General features: G+C 40.7%; 1 protein-coding gene across 1 annotated transcript in view; it reads left to right on the top strand.

The window, feature by feature from the left end:
• The window catches only part of trim62.1 (tripartite motif containing 62, tandem duplicate 1), a 40,724-nt gene that overhangs the window by 12,439 nt on the left and 12,171 nt on the right, over positions 1 to 16,114 (top strand). The window lies entirely within an intron of this gene.

Raw genomic sequence — 16,114 nt, 5'->3', positions numbered from 1 at the left:
CCTACTTGAAGTCCACAGTTTTACGCACCACTTTCCTTTTTTTTAACACCAGCAGTTCCAGAGCCATGATCGGGGTTTAATGTTGCTCAATTTGAAGAAGAAAAGTCAATACAGTACTGGGAAACGTCCGCGAGCGGAGGAGTGCGTGAGTCAACTGGTTGCACCACGCTCCTTAAGTCTTTTGCGTTTTATTTGGGGGTCCGTTCGAAAGCACAATAACAAATCGGCCTGGGTCAGCTGGTCGGGGTGTTTGAATACCGATTTTCGTTCGAAAACCGATTTGTACGAAAACCAAGACGTTTGAAAACCGGGGTACCACTGTACACTGTAAAAACCCATGGAAAATGCTATAAGTAACACATTTCTCAAGTATAGTGGAGATTTCCGAGATTCACTTCTACACAAAAATCTGATACACCGAGCGTGTGAATACTGAACCGCGATTACAGCGGGGGTAATACTGTAAATGCAGCAGCTCCTGACGCTCCGAATACTGTAAAATTATGTAGTCGCAATGAGTCTTCTTCTTATTTTATACATACCAGGAACAATATGAGCTACTCAGGCATTTGCAGCGAGTGCTAAAAATGTCAAGAATAATATGAAATATCACCATTTAAAAAAAGAAAAAAAATTAATTATGGCACTTTACTTGTCAGTTGCAGAGTAACACAAAGTCACATCTCATTAATTAATGATTGAGTGTGTGTGTCTGTGTTTTTGTGAGTGTGCGCTTGAGAGACCAAGCACTCCTGCTGTCTGTTTGCCCTAAAGAAGTCTTTACACTCTACTTGACAGCAGCGGATAACCAGATGCATGTTGGAGGGGGGAGGGGGGCTGTCTTAATTAGAGCATATTTGGGGACTAGATAGATACAGTGGATGGCATGTGAAGTAATAAGCCATCAGGCAGCTGTGTGGTAGAATTGAGCCCACGCTGCCGGAGACTTAAATGACTGCAACGGTGGATCCGCCCTCGCGAGTCTGCCATTGAAAGCATCCAGATGCACCTTGCATGTCGTCTGCTATTAACACCCACTCCCGTTGGCCTGTTACCAGCCCGCCAGACACATGAAATATGAAAGCGCATTTGCATTTCTGCCACCTCCGTCAATGCCGCACCGTGCGGTCTTCATTACCGTTTTGAAGTGTTCTTCCAGGCTGCCGCTCACGCTCCCTCTGCTGCCACCACTCTTGGCTCTGCCTCTGCAGTAATGAGTCAGGCCTTCTCAAGGGCACCCACGGATGCCGCCCCCACCACCTTCGTGGTTTTGGATCGCCTAACCTGCTGTCCTTTTTAACAGAAGTTTCAATTGGAGTCTTCGCTTGTTTTTGCATTTATATATTTATTATTCTTGTTTTTTTTAATTTATTTATGTATGTATGTACGTATGTATGTTTTGTGGTGACCGAGCTAGTCTCCATTCTATCTCTTTAGCCAAGCAATCTATTTGTTGCGCAAAGGCAGTGACTGTGGTGGGTGACATTGGTCAAGCAACGAGAACTTTGCCTCCTTTCTAGGATATCTAAACAGTAAAGCCTCGGTTTTCAAACGTCCCAATTTTTGAACAAATCAGTTTTCAAACAAAAATTGAGATTTTTTTTTTTTTTTGCTTCTGTTTTTGAACAAAAATCGGTACTTAAACGCTGCTGACAAAATCCCGAGATAACATATTGCACGCGGCCAGAGTAGCTGACCCACAACGCCCTTTGTTGTGAATTCCCATGCCAATGAGAAAAAAAAGGGAAATAACATAATCAGCGCGGCGCAACCAGCTGACCCACCCACGACAGGCTTTGTTATTGTCTATTAGAACGCCCCCAAAAAACCCGGACATAACATCGCACGTGGCACAAGCAGTTGGCCCACCCACGACGGGTTTTGTTATTGTCTATTCGAATGCCCCCCGCCCCCAAAAAACGAAAATGATATAACGTGCGCAGCGCAATCAGCGCACTTTTGTTATTCTATATAACTCAGGCTCCGTACACAGACGTGTCTCGGTAGTGACTGTTGTTTGTCCCAAGTGCTGACATCAAAGCCATCTGTGCCCAGTGGAACGAAATCCATAATTCCGTCAAACTTCATCAACCCAATAAATCTGAATGTAGCGGAGCACTCCTAAATTGTAATGATGTCGTAATGAACCACTTCAGAAATGTTATTAAGAGATGGCAGAAACAAATGACATTAGATAAGTTAAGTCACCACCCCCAAAGACATTTGATATGTACAGTTGTTGAAGAATTTCTGCATTTTTGTTTTCTTTAACTCGAGTTATGAATTTTTTTGTGTGTTACTTTTTGTAAACATTTGAAATAATGCTTTTTCTCCCCCTCATTATTGTTTAAAGTTATTGTGCACTTCTGTTGATAAAAAAAGGTTACAAGGCTGGGGGCCGAGTCGCTACAGATACGGCAATGCACTCCCAGCCTAGCATGCTCTACAACTAAAGCATACATTTTAAGGAAAAAATAAATATATTTCTCAAATTATTTTATTGTATAAAATATTTAAACCATACATGTATTTCTACTATCCAGTTTATCATCAGGGAAAGCTAAAAAAATGCTTTAAAAAGCCCAATTTTTTATGCTTGGAATGCATTATTTCTTTTTCCATTCATTGTAATGGGAAACAATACGGTTTTCAAAAAATTCACTTTTCGAACTGTTTTCTGAAACGGATTGTGGTCGAGAAACGAGGCATCACTGTCGTAACAAATTACGATTTTAGTACTCTTGTATAGTTTTGTATTTTCCCACTCATTACGGTGTTCTACCACTACAGTGAGGTTAATTGTTCACACAGACCCTTGTCAAAACATTTTTTTATTTTAATGACATTGTTCCAGGCAGCAGAATGGGCAACTTGTTACCACATCTGCGTCACAATTCTGAGAATCTGGGTTTAAATCCGGCCTTGTCTGTGTGGGAGTTTGCATGTTCCCCCGTAGCTACCAGTATTTTCTCCCTCATCCCCAAAACAGGCATCCAAGGTTAATTGGAGACTCTAAATTGTTCATAGGTGTGAATGTGACCAGGTTCGCGATAGGGTCTAGCGCGTGCAACCAGAGTGAGGATAAGCCGTGTGGAAAATGGATTGATGAACCTTGTTTCAGTGCACAGTGGTGCCTTGATCTACAAGGGATATTTCACTACAAATGGAGAAACACATGTAGATAGACCCTATAACATTACTCACAGGGTTATATTCTCTATCCTCTGATGAGAGATGACTAATTACTGAGAGGTTGTTGCAGTTCTCACCATGTATGTGCATATACAGTATCAGTTCTATACTGGATTTACATTGTATTTGCATGGTCCAAGTGACACCATTCCAAACTTTTGCTCTCATTTGGCACAGTTGGTTTATGCATTATGGCAGCGTTAAGAGGGCGGGAAGAAAACTCACCGAATGGGATATCTTTAGGTGAGAATCAGCTGCTTCGAAGTGTGGATAAAAATCTGAAGCACTCCGCACCTCACACCTAATAGAACACTGACTGTTCACCTTGACCGAGACATTTAACAGTAATTGATTTGCTATAATGGGAGGTCCAGTTACACAATAGGAGTGTAAGTTGTAAGGATTTCTTTAGGGAAGAAGTTATTTTTGCCGATGAAACGGAGGTTGCATGTGGCACGACGTCATGTTCATCTCGATGCGTATCGTCTGAAGATTAAAAGATAAATAGAAGCACTTATGCGAGAAAGTGGAGTTGGTAGTGCATCCATCAAAGGCAACATTTTGGCTTGTTAAGATGATTAGTTTTGGCCTGCACTTAGCTTGAGTAAAAGTCAGAAGTCTGTGTATCTGTTGTGCATTAGAAATGTTGCTCCGCGCATTAAGCGCGTGTGTGTTCTCTTAAACCCATTTTAAAAGAAGGCATGAAAGATTGCTTTGAGGGTTAATGGATGGCACGGAGCTAAAAGCAACAGTGACAAAATATATGCTGATAATTCAGTATTGAGTCGAAGGATCTCGTTGACTTCCAAGTTCTCATTTCATGCCCCCATCATAAAACCTCTGTCAACTCAATATGCGAATGTAACATCGTCAAACAAGAAGTTCACCAATGTATCATGCAGGAGTCCTCTAATTTTACGATAGTACTGTCATACAAAGTTTTAAGGTTACGCAATGCACTAGTTTGAACAGAATTTCCTATCACACACAGCAAGAAGGCATGCTCAGTTCAAACCATGCTTAATGTTTCATTTGTTTTATATTTGTAGCCTTGAACTGTTTACTGTTCTGACTTCACAGCTGCATGAGTGATGGACTACAGTGCACGGTACGGTTTTTGGTTTTCCCCACCTCAGTAAAACAACTCGGTACAGAAATCTAATGAAGATCACATAGATGTTTGTAAAGTGATACTGTCACGGAGTTATTTAGGTACTGCTCAAATCATATCTGTTGTATCCATGTTATTTTTAATTCATCAACACGTCATTGGCACAGTAAAAACATATTCTTTAAGATGAAGAGTCACAAGATTTGCTTTTGCTTGGTGTGATGTCTCACATCCAAGACTAGAGACATATTTATCCAGGTTGAACTCCCAAAAAAAAAATGTGACTTTAAATGTAATTAACAACATATTAACAATCTGAACCCTGATGCGTTCTCGTGTAGTGAGTAAGTGAAAGAGGTAGTGCGGTCCTTTTTAAAGTTCTGCAGCTTAAAGCAAGTCATCGTGTTTGGGCCTTTCCGCCATGTAATGTGATGCAGATTTGCAGTGAAAGCGGCCTACAGATGATATTAAATGCATGTGAGCAGGCCGTGGAAGATTTTGCTTTCACTCCACTTCCCTTCAGGGCGGACAGCCCGGTAAAGTGAAGGATATATATATATATATATATATATGTGTGTGTGTGTATGTATGTATGTATGTATATGTAGCCTATGAGTTTTGACCACGTCATTCGATGTTTTGGTTGGGGTTGTTGACCCGCTGCTGAATTCTTGATTAGCAAGGGAATTAAAACAGATTAGAGGCCCTTGTTCCCTGGCAGTGGGTTTGGCCGGACTATAATCTGTTGTAATTCCCCTTTGCCTGTGATTTGCAGCAGATGATTTAATTTGACCAGCTGCTGTTGGAAGTCCTCACTCCAGCACCCAATCACCGACCCGCTTCCACAATAGAAGCCAGAGGTTGTTTACCTGTTAAACAGGTCTTTTTTCTATCTGAGGGAGTGATGGCCGATCTCTGTTTGTCTGCCAACCTTCGTTTCCAGCTACAGTCCTGCTGCAGAAGGACACCGCCTGACTCGGACACAGCTTGGGGCACTCCCACATGCTTGATTTCAGTCTTGTATTATCTAGTGAATCAGGGGAATCTTGGCATATTTAGCAAGAGCAGTATTTGACTAATTACCAGCCTTGGAAGGGACACATTTTTATGGCATTAGTGTCAACGCCGCTATCCATCCACATAATATAGACAAGAGAGACAGAGAGAACATGTAAACTCTACACACATAATATGCTTTTTTGATGGAACATCTAACTTATAGGGCAAGATGAGAGATGACAGAAATGGCAGCACAGGACAAGACGTGGGAAATGAGCAAGGCAGTGCAACCGATGTCTGGTGTAGTGGGGTGCTTTAAAAGTGGTTAAACAACTGTAAGAATCTGAGTAGTTGTTGTTGTTAGTGGTCCCAGCATTTACAATTCAAGCTTATAGTGTGTCTGTGGAACCCACTCCCCAGGGCAGTCCCCCCAGCCCAATTAAAGCACCCTGATCAGTCCCAAAGGGTGGGGCACGGGTCTGCACCATGGTCCATAAAAGAAGCCCACAGAACCTTCAAGATTTGCAGACTGCTTGTTGTTGGATTAATTGGATATAAAGTTATCTCATACTTGCTGTTGTGGTACTTTTTAGTGCTTCTTTGCTTAATGTGATGCAATCAAGAGGCCCATTGGGTGCCATGGAAACCTTTGCTATGATGTGCTTTAACAATGTAATGCAATCGAGTTTTATTGGGTCCCGTAGAAACACCAGACAGGGATGCACCAGACAACACAAAGACTGATAATCTCTAGAGGATGATGAAGACATCACAAAGGCTCACATTGGCTATTTTTGTCACGGTTGCTTTGTTTGTCATGTTTGCTTTGTTGAGATGCGGACCGCACAAAGGAATAAAAAGGAGGGTTCGTGGAGATGTGGGCAGAACGGGTTGTACATGGTGAAAGAGACTCATCCCACGGTCTCCTCGCGAGCAAAAGTTCCTCTTGTCTTCTTTCCTTGAGAAATTGTCCTGCTATCACCGGACACTATATCACTGACCACATCAGTGAAGCTGTCTCTGACTGCAAAAGGCTGCGTAAGCCTGACACTTGTTTTAGAGGAACGGGCCTAAAGTTTTGAGGAACGGGCCTAAATCATACCAGAGTAATGCATGAGACTAGTTTCTCCACACAGGAGGCATCTTGATTCTGTCATTGCAATCAAAGGCTTTTTTTCTTCCAAGTATTAAATAAATACCAGTTGCCATGCGATATACTTTTTGCCCTGTGTCATTTCACATTTTACACATAACTTCAATTCTGATCTTACTTTTTCTATTCTCTTAGTATGTATGGATCATTTTGGTTGTTCCCAACATCTGGTGAAGTGTTCATGTCAATGGCACCTTTTGTAATATATTTAGTGAAAAAAATGGTGACGTATTAAATATTAATTTCACTCGCTGTTGCTATAATTCACCAGCGGATGTTGAATCGTAGGTATCCCGATACACGTGAATGACAAACTTGACGTCATTTTTCCCAGGTGAATTGATGTTTCAGATATTCAACTTAGTTTCGACTTTCAACTAAGGAAAAAGAATTACAGATACAGCATCTGAACCTCAAGCCTGAAATTTGTTTAAAATACAAATGTCATAAGTCCAGGATCATGCGAATCTAGAGATTCATATGTAAAGCAATTCATCTTGGAAAACCTAGAGCTTTTTAAATGTGGGACGTTACATGATTATCCATCATACAAAAGTGTACGGTTCCTTATCTTGTGACCAGTTTCTAATTTATGTTAGCACTTCAACCACCACTTTGCCCTAATTACCATTTGATGAGCATTGCAGTCCTTCACAATTTCTTTCTTATTACCCCAAATGCCATTAGGTACCCATACCGATTTAGGTTGATCGTCAGGCTAATAAGCGGAGGCTGTCACACAGCTGTGCCACCATGTAACAAATGAGCTTCCCTGCGGCAGTTCGAGAGCGAGGCAGTTCTTCCGGTGGGGACGTGGTTCAGGCGTCTGCAAATGTGTGCTGCCGTAATATGAGCAGCATCTTATTATGAATTCCCATTGTAAGCGCTAATTAATTGCCGATGACTCGGAGTAGCTGCTACTGATGTAGCAAATACAATGAAAGCTCTGACGTTGAAGACGATCAGTTTTGTGGTGCTGGTTGACTTCAAAGTTGTTCTAATTTAAGAAAATAATTCTCATAGGAAGTAATGAGATAAAAAATTTAATTGGTGCGAAGAATTATACTATCAGTAGTTCAGTGGAACCTCATTTTAACAGAATAATAGGGGGAGGGGTCTTCTGTCAAAGCCATTAAATTAAAGCCCTTTTTTGGTGGCCTGAAAACACCCAGTACACTAAATTGTTGTTATTTTACAGTGTGGCTTTTTCGAAAAAGTATCGGCTCTGAGCGGTACTGAGTGAAATGAGAGCCAGGCACGCTCTTAATTAGGCCAGCTCTTTCTGACAGAACGGAGACCTGCTTATTGGTCACATGTAAAATACAATTTCCCCTTCACTACGTCCGTTCAGAAGCAGCATCCTACGCGGTTTTATATTAATAACATGCTGACTACTAGAGACCTGACTAATCCTAAGAGGCTTTACAAAAAAATATATTTCTAGCATTCATTGGGTTGTTGTGAAATTCCTCAGGCAGTCAAACACTTATAAGGGTCATTTTCAGGATGTGTTTACACATTTTCCCCAATTTTCAAGGGTGAGCCAAGAGATGAAAGCGTTGTGTTGTGCATTTATTTCCATGTGGACTTCACTCGACCACCTCTTCGGTTGTTTGTTCGGAGAAAAAACACTTCGGGTGGGGGGGGGACTTTGTTGGCACTTCATGGTGAGAAACTGATCGACAAACCTGTTTGTGTGCATGTAAGAGGAGGTTGGATTGGATTTGTGTTTTAAACAGTATTAACCTTTGTATTAAGTCTTTTCTTGGTGTGTCAGTTGTAGCAATAGTTGAACGAGGTCCTGCATAGAGCTGAATGTAGAATCCCACGTCTTTTGACGAACACAGCATGGTCTGTCAGACTTTGTCTGCTTCAGCAATATTTGCCATTTTTGCTTTATTTCTTTGCCAGAAGTGAGGACAAATTGAATCAAGCACAGAATCCAGTATATAAGTTTTTTTTGACTCATAGCTAGTTATCACACTAATCTCAAATATGAGCTGCATGCTGCTTTTGCGCCGGCCGAGATAATTGTCAAATCAGACCTGATGGGATAAATTTCCAGTACAGTGACATAAGTTGCTTTTACACACAGGGATCCTCCAAAATTGCCTCAACAGAAGTAATATCTGCCAATGCCTTTTGTACAAAACCCAGCAAAACTGTGTAGCAGTAGTAGTTGAAAAATATTTCCTTTTTGTGAAGGGATGGAAAAAAATATTCAAATATTCATGCCGTTTTGTTTTTCTTTGGTATTCCAGTTTAGGGTGTTGCATTTGCATACCACGTGAGCTTCCTCGCTCTTTGCAGTAGAGCATCAGACCCCCAAGTCATCATTTGCATGATGCCCTGTATGTACTGAAGATTGCAACAGGCCACAAACGCCTCTTTTCCTCACGACTTCTTTTACCGAACATTTGGTGCAAAGGTGACGTCGCTGGAAAATCAAGCAGGGAACAATACGAGCAGACACCCGAATGCATTATGTCACGGTAATGATTTTCAAACGCGGTGGTACTATGTCAAGGAAAATCTTCTTACTATAATTTCTTGTACAATGTGCACCCATGTATAATACGCATCGCCAAAGTTGACTTCAAAATTCTAGAAAACACGATGCATAATGCACACAATGCATGATTTTGGTTCTCCCCATATAATTAAAACATGAAGCGTTACCGATATTTAGATTTTTCCCAAATACTAATTCTGAAGTTAAGAATTTTATTGGAACACTTAATACCAGTTACTTTAAATTGATTCAAACTAAACTGTCAAGCATTTAAAAAAAGCACTATTATTAAACAAAACATAACCATGAAGGAATTACTGATGGTTCTTATTCAGTCATCAGTCGTATTTAAAATATTTCACAAATTCTGCAAGCGTATTTAAACTTATAAGCACAACTCTCATACTTACCCTTGACATATGGAAATGAAAGTGTATGCTACACCTTTTTCATCACACTTGGGTGGCGGTGGCATGTTAGAATTAAACTTTGCAGATTTTTCTTAAAGTCGAGATGGCGTAATACATTTGTAAAATACTATTTTCATTTTTTACATTTTCACGTATACCTATGTATAATGCACAGTACCGACTTTTGATGCCCATTATATACAAGAGAGTAAGGTAAATGTTACATGCCTATGCGATCATTAATATCCCAGTTTCACAAAATGCAAAGAGGAGCCGGACGCAGAGCTCTTAAGTCTCAGAGACATTCAGTACAAGCCCCCAACCAATTTATTGGCTAATATTAGCCCTTTTCAGAATTATTATAATCCGGCAGCGTTTTGCCAATTGAAACACCAATGCACGCTAACACTCTTACTTACCCTACGAAAGGGAAAACGGGTTTTTGGTACGTGTCATCGTATGCGTGATTGTGGCCACACATTTCTTGACAAACTTCTTTTCTGGGAACATCATGAATAAGAAATCATTATTATTCAATTTATATATTTATGTTTTGTAGGTTAGTCAATTAATCAGAATTTTCCTGCCAAATATCAGAATCGGTATCAGCCCAAAAAAAACAGTTGGACCCTACAAAATACAGTGTTAACGAGAACTACAATATAAAACAGTAATAACTATTTCAAATGTTAACACGGTTTGTCATAACACATCCTGATATAACACAATCAATAAATATATTATATATTTTTTATTTTATATTCTGAGAAAAGCCCTGTCTGGGCGGCGCAGTAACCGACTGGTTAAAGTGTCTGCCTCACAGTTCTGAGAACTGAGGTTCTCATCCTGGCCCAGCCTGTGTATAGTTTCCATGTTCTCCCTTGCCTCTGTGGTTACATGCATTAATTTGAGACTAAATTGCCCTTAGGTGTGATTGTGAGTGCGACTGGCTGTTTCTTTCTTTGTGCCTTTTGATTGGCTTGCAACCAGTCTGCCCTCCTGTCCAAAGATAGCTGGAAGAGGCTCCAGCACTCCCGCGACCCTTGTGAGAATAAGCGGCTCAGATAATGGATGGAATGATAGATGGATGTGGCCTGCATATGGAAATTAAGTCTGTGGGATGTCAGATAACTTTTAGGGCATTTTTTCCTTTGTTAAAATCATTATTCATGCCCATGAAAGCGCATGTTTCTCACTGACCTAATGGTCTCCTCTATATGCTGAAGGAGCTGGAGCGAATAATAAAGATGGCATCAGTATGGATGGTTAGAGGATTTGTGTTAGCTTTTAATGCAAGGCCACGGGGAAGCGCACACTTTCAGACATGATAAATAATGAACAAAGCCATTTCAGCATGGAGCAAAGCATGACCGTGAGCATTGAACTTGGCATCTTTATCTGGGAAGGACTACATTACGGTATTCGTGTCATACATACAAAACAGGAAATGATCATTCTGACAATGTTTCGCTCTTGCTTCTCATCCAGGTAAAATTTTCTAAATAAAAGTGAAATAAGTGAAGGAATGAGTCTTAATTCTGTGGTATGTTAACTGAAATTGTAAATGCACATCTTCTCACATTATTTAAATAAGTAGTTACACAATAACAAATGTCTGTTAATGCGTCATGCAATGTGAGTAGGGGTTAAATGACTCTAGATTTTTGTTGTAAGTTGATTCTAATGTGATAGATTAATCAACTTTGACTATACTTATCTCATTATTTCTTCAGCGCAGTCCCCAACCATTTCGTATCACTGACTGGTTTCATGAAAAGACATACTTCGATGCACAGACAGAGAAAGAAAACAAAAAACAAACAGAAATGATCAAAACTACAACTCACCATTATGAATATGCAGCAGTTGTAGTAATTACCGGCAGCCTTGGTACTAGAACTGCAACTTGCAATATTCAATAAATGTTGTGTGTAGTGCACTGTTGGCCATACACCATAATTGATACAGAGAAGTAAACTCATGAATACTGATATATGTCCACCCATCCATTTTCTTTGGCGCTTATCCTCAAGAGGGTCACGGGGAGTACTGGAGCCTATCCCAGCTGTCAACAGGCAGGAAGTGGGGTATGGGGTATTTTGTTTTTTTAAGAATAAAATTTCCAACCATCATGGTAGAGTCTCCCACATTGTAGAAATAGCTGTGTGCGTGAGTCAATCTTGGATGTGGCTGTGTTTGCAAAAGCATGGAAATGTTGTTTTTCCCCAGGTAGTAATGGAAATTTAATTTGTTCCAAGTTATCTAATCAAACAGTCGTCCTGAGTTCCACTGTGTATCAATTTTAAAAACCGTGCAAGGGTTTCAGGCAAGATCAAATTAGCTCTTTCTTTTGCTCGCCCCTTCCTCTGGGCTACCATCCTAGCAAAATGTCCCTTCAGACTGGCATCAGGTAGACAGGTGAGAGACTTCCTAGAACACCAAAACACACACACACACACACATACACGAGCGAACACAAACGTCCCTTTTAGGATTAGGCCACCTGCTTTTTATCTTTCTTCGGGCATCTGCAGTGCACCGGCACTTCAGATCCAATTCCTGTGAACGTTGTAATAAAACTTGAGAGCTTTCCAAAGAAAATGTCTGTAGGACATGTAGAGGAGTTTTCTTCTATAGCACAAAGACTAAAGGTGTCTAAAGGTGACCTTATAGAAGAGTTAAAGCATTGCAATCCATTGTAACTGGTTTTAACAATGCAAAAATGAAACCGCCATTGCGGGCTGGGTTTCAAAGCGGATATTCGTTAAATCATTTACATTGTTTTTACTCAGGATGGATGTTTAAAGTTGCCAGAGCAAATCACCTTTACGCAACATGATAAAGGCTTTTTTTTTTTTAATTCAGCAACGTCAAATTTGTTTCTGAGGTTGATCATGAGTAGACGCTCAAAAAATAAATAAATGAAAAAAATAATTGAAACCCATGATCCGCCAGACGTTGTTGTTCCATTTCCTGGCAGTTTGCCTTTAATTGGCCATTCAAGGTTTATTTTGGCTATCTTGAGGTGTCTTTTGAAAGTAAACTTGCATGACTTTTTTTTTAAATTGCTAATAAATTGGCTATTAGCAAGATGGAAGACACTAAATTGCAAAATGTAGTTTTTATCACAGCTGGTGGCCAAGAAGATGTTAGCAAAGACTAATGACTCTCAGAACTTCACAAGGTCAGCACATAACCAAACGTCGTTTATGTAAGATTAAATCACATTTCCTGCAAACTATATATACTTTACTCACATTAAATCATTTGTCAGTCCTGTTTACTGCTTCCAGTTTTAATTCATATTACCATCCATCCATTTTCTTCACCACTTATCCTCACGAGGGTTACGGGGAGTGCTGGAGCCTATCCCAGCTGTCATCGGGCAGGAGGCAGGGTACACCCTGAACTGGTGCCCAGCCAATCGCAGGGCACACAGAGACAGATAACAGTTGGACTCACAATCACACCAAGGGGCAATTTAGAGTGTCCTATTAATGTTGCATGTTTTTTGGGGGGGAGAATGTGGGAGGACACCGGAGCCCAGAGGAAACGCATGCAGGCACGGGGAGAACATGCAAACTCCACACAGGCGGGTCCGGGATTGAAGCCGGGACCTCAGAACTGTGAGGCCAACGCTTTACCTTTTTGTAAAAATCAATTTCATTCATTTGATTTCTTTCACTCATCAGAAAGCTTTATATTCCAACAGGGGTGTGTTCGCTTTTTATATCCACCTGTTGCTCACCTGAATCATACACCTTTGCAGCAATCAGGACCCAGTTTAACTAGAAGGCAGCTCATTTTTAAGTGTGCCATCACAATTTTTACGGCATTGGTTTGGGAACAGACCACGCGATTTACATGTAAAATGCGTTTCTACTTACAAAAAAATTCAAGTTACGAAACGACTTCCGGAACGGATTAATTTCGTAAGTACAGCTACCACTGTAATGTGAAATGTTCCAAACAGCACTTGATTTAGAGATTTACGTCATTTTGAGCTTGTATCGAGTCCATTAGCTTCCCCTGTAATTGTTGCCGATTTTCACACCAGTCCCCCCCCCAATGTTCAACATAATAGCCGTGGACCACATTTTATCAATCCGTCTGTTAGCTGGTGCGCTGCCGTGATTAACATGGAGAGTCACGCGCTCTACCACTGCGCCCCACCCTTTATAACAGCCATTTGTTTTCCTCTCCTCATGTCCTTGAGAGGAGAAATGCAGCATCTTTTTAACAGCCATCGCTTTTAGACTTTTTTTTTGCAAGCTGTTGGGCTCAGGGAGTTTCAAGCACACGCTAATACATAGCTTGTGTGTTTTCCGTTCTCCTGTTGCGTATGTCCCATTAGATGCTTTAAATTGTCAAGGTTTTCCTCTGTCAGCAGAGATTTGGTCTCATATTTATTTCAGCTGAATACTTCAGTGATTTTCCCCATGACCACCCGCACCCAGTTGCCTGAGTTGGCAGCTCCATTTGGGGGATTTCTGCTGCCGTAGGTGTTCCAAGGGTGGTGACAACCGAGCAAAGCGACACGGCGGTATGGTTTCCTCAACTGTTGGTTTTGAAGTGGATGATGCTTGCCTTTATCCTATTTATGCCATCCCAAATTAGAACTAAGTAAATGAAAAGATGCTGACATGGACACCGCTGATGTGAGTGATCATTTTGCTACGAGCCAGGTGGGCAATCTAAAAAGCCAGAGTGATTAAGTGTCTGGAATCCTTTGCAGCCATAACACCTGCTACTCCTACGAAAAGACTTTTGATGAAATTTTGGAATGCGTCTGCGTGTGCGTAGGCTGTTATTCATTACGCACAGCGTTTGTTGAGTATTTTATATTTTTGCTTGCAAGTCAAAGCAAAAAAATCTGCCAAAAGACATCTTGAAGTCACTCACTCGTATCTCAAGGCATCACTGTACTGGTGTATTTAGGGTAGCAATGGTGTGTCAAGTTTGTCAGACCCTCGGAGCACGTGACTGTTCGATAAAACCTTGAGGTGGTCAAATTGGACAGTCACTGCAATTGTGCAATATACTATACAGGTGTTGACTCCCTTACCCAAAGTGTCTGGTTCTTTTGGTGTCTTTGTCTAGTTCAGTGATTTTCAACCACTGAGAGATCGTCAGGTGTGCCGTGAGAAATTATCCAATATCACTTTTTTTTTAAATTAACATTTATTAATAATTTTCTGCAAATATTATGTCATTGTCCACTGTCCGTGCTGTAAAGGCTAGCAGAGTAATGTAATATTTGTCCGTGTGGCAACACGTAGCTGATTGCCTCGTTCCTCCAAGAGAATTAGTGATGCACCTGAGAGGCCGTGGTGACAGTCATGGAGAAGTTTTTAAAAAGGACAACTGCAAACTCCGAACTGGGCCCTGGACAAGATTCTGACCCGGATGAAGGCCCTAGTATGAGTGGTGGGGAAAAAGAAAGCAAAGACGGTGAGCTCAAGGCAATATAGTGAAAGCTATCTTTCGTTTGGATTTACTTTCACCGGGGATGTAACGACACCTATTCCGTTATGCCTGGTGTGTGGCGAGAAGCTATCCAACAGCGCCATGGTGCCAAGCAAGCTTAAACGCCATCTCCAAACGACACACCCGTCGCTTCAAAACAAGCCGATAGACTATTTTGTTCGCCTGGGTGTAAACAGAGAAACAGGCAACGTTTATGAGAAAAACCACAAAGGTAAATGAGAAAGCGCTCAAAGCTAGTTACCTAGTCGCCGAACTTGTTGCTAAATCAAAAAAGCCGCACACTGTGGCAGACATTAATACTACCTGCCTGTAAAGCCATTGTCAACGAGATGCTCGGCCCTGATGCGGTTAAAGACATAGCTAAAGTCTAAAGAGAGACTGAGAGCTGTTGAAGAAGAGCTTCGTGTGTGTCTTTCTTCTATTCCTGCCAGGATATCGGCTTTGTGTTCATCTAAACAGGCTCAGGTTTCACACCGACTGAGTATAAATAAATTGAGAAATTATATTGTAATTAAATATACTATCAGTGTCTTTTTGTAACATTTTTGGTTAGTGGTGTGCCACAAAATTTTTCCAATGTAAAAAAATGTGCCGTGGCTCAAAAAAGGTTGAAAAACACTGGTCTAGTTAACCAAACCTGCGTGAGTGTGTGCCAATCGACCTGAAGAAGGCTCAGAGAGCCGAAACGTTGTCGGGCACGCATTATTCACAAGTCACAGCGATTAATTGATTATTTATCGATTTACCAGTTATTGGTCGATTTATTGATTAGTGATTGTTTTTTGTTTTTTTTTTTTTCATTTTAAAAAAATTTTTGTTGCATTTTTTTCAAGACAAATCAATTTTTTTCATTTTCATTTTGGATTAATATACTTCTAAAAACTACTTTTTCATCATAAATACAATTACGATTTAAAAATTCATTTACAAATAAATAACTACTTTAAGACATAAATACATTAAAAATGGGCAGAGACAGGGATGAAGGAGAGTGGACCCTTGCCCGGTATGGACAACGTCGTCGAGACAACCGATGGTGAACGTTGCGGGAAGGACTGTGCAGATTACTCCCGATCCTGGGACCGGTACTTCGGGTATCGAAATTCCAGGAGAGGGCGTACTTGGACTCCTTCGCCTAACCCTAATCGATCTGGTCACACCTGTATGATAGACGCAGGATAGGTGTATATGACCCAGTATCAATATAAATTAAACCATCCAACAAAGAAAGCGGAAGAGATGAAATAAGA

The sequence above is a fragment of the Syngnathoides biaculeatus genome, chromosome 10 (assembly GCF_019802595.1).
Source record: "Syngnathoides biaculeatus isolate LvHL_M chromosome 10, ASM1980259v1, whole genome shotgun sequence".
Lineage (NCBI taxonomy): Eukaryota > Metazoa > Chordata > Actinopteri > Syngnathiformes > Syngnathidae > Syngnathoides > Syngnathoides biaculeatus.
Note: the sequence above shows the minus strand (reverse complement) of the source record. Positions and strands in the feature narration are given on the sequence as shown.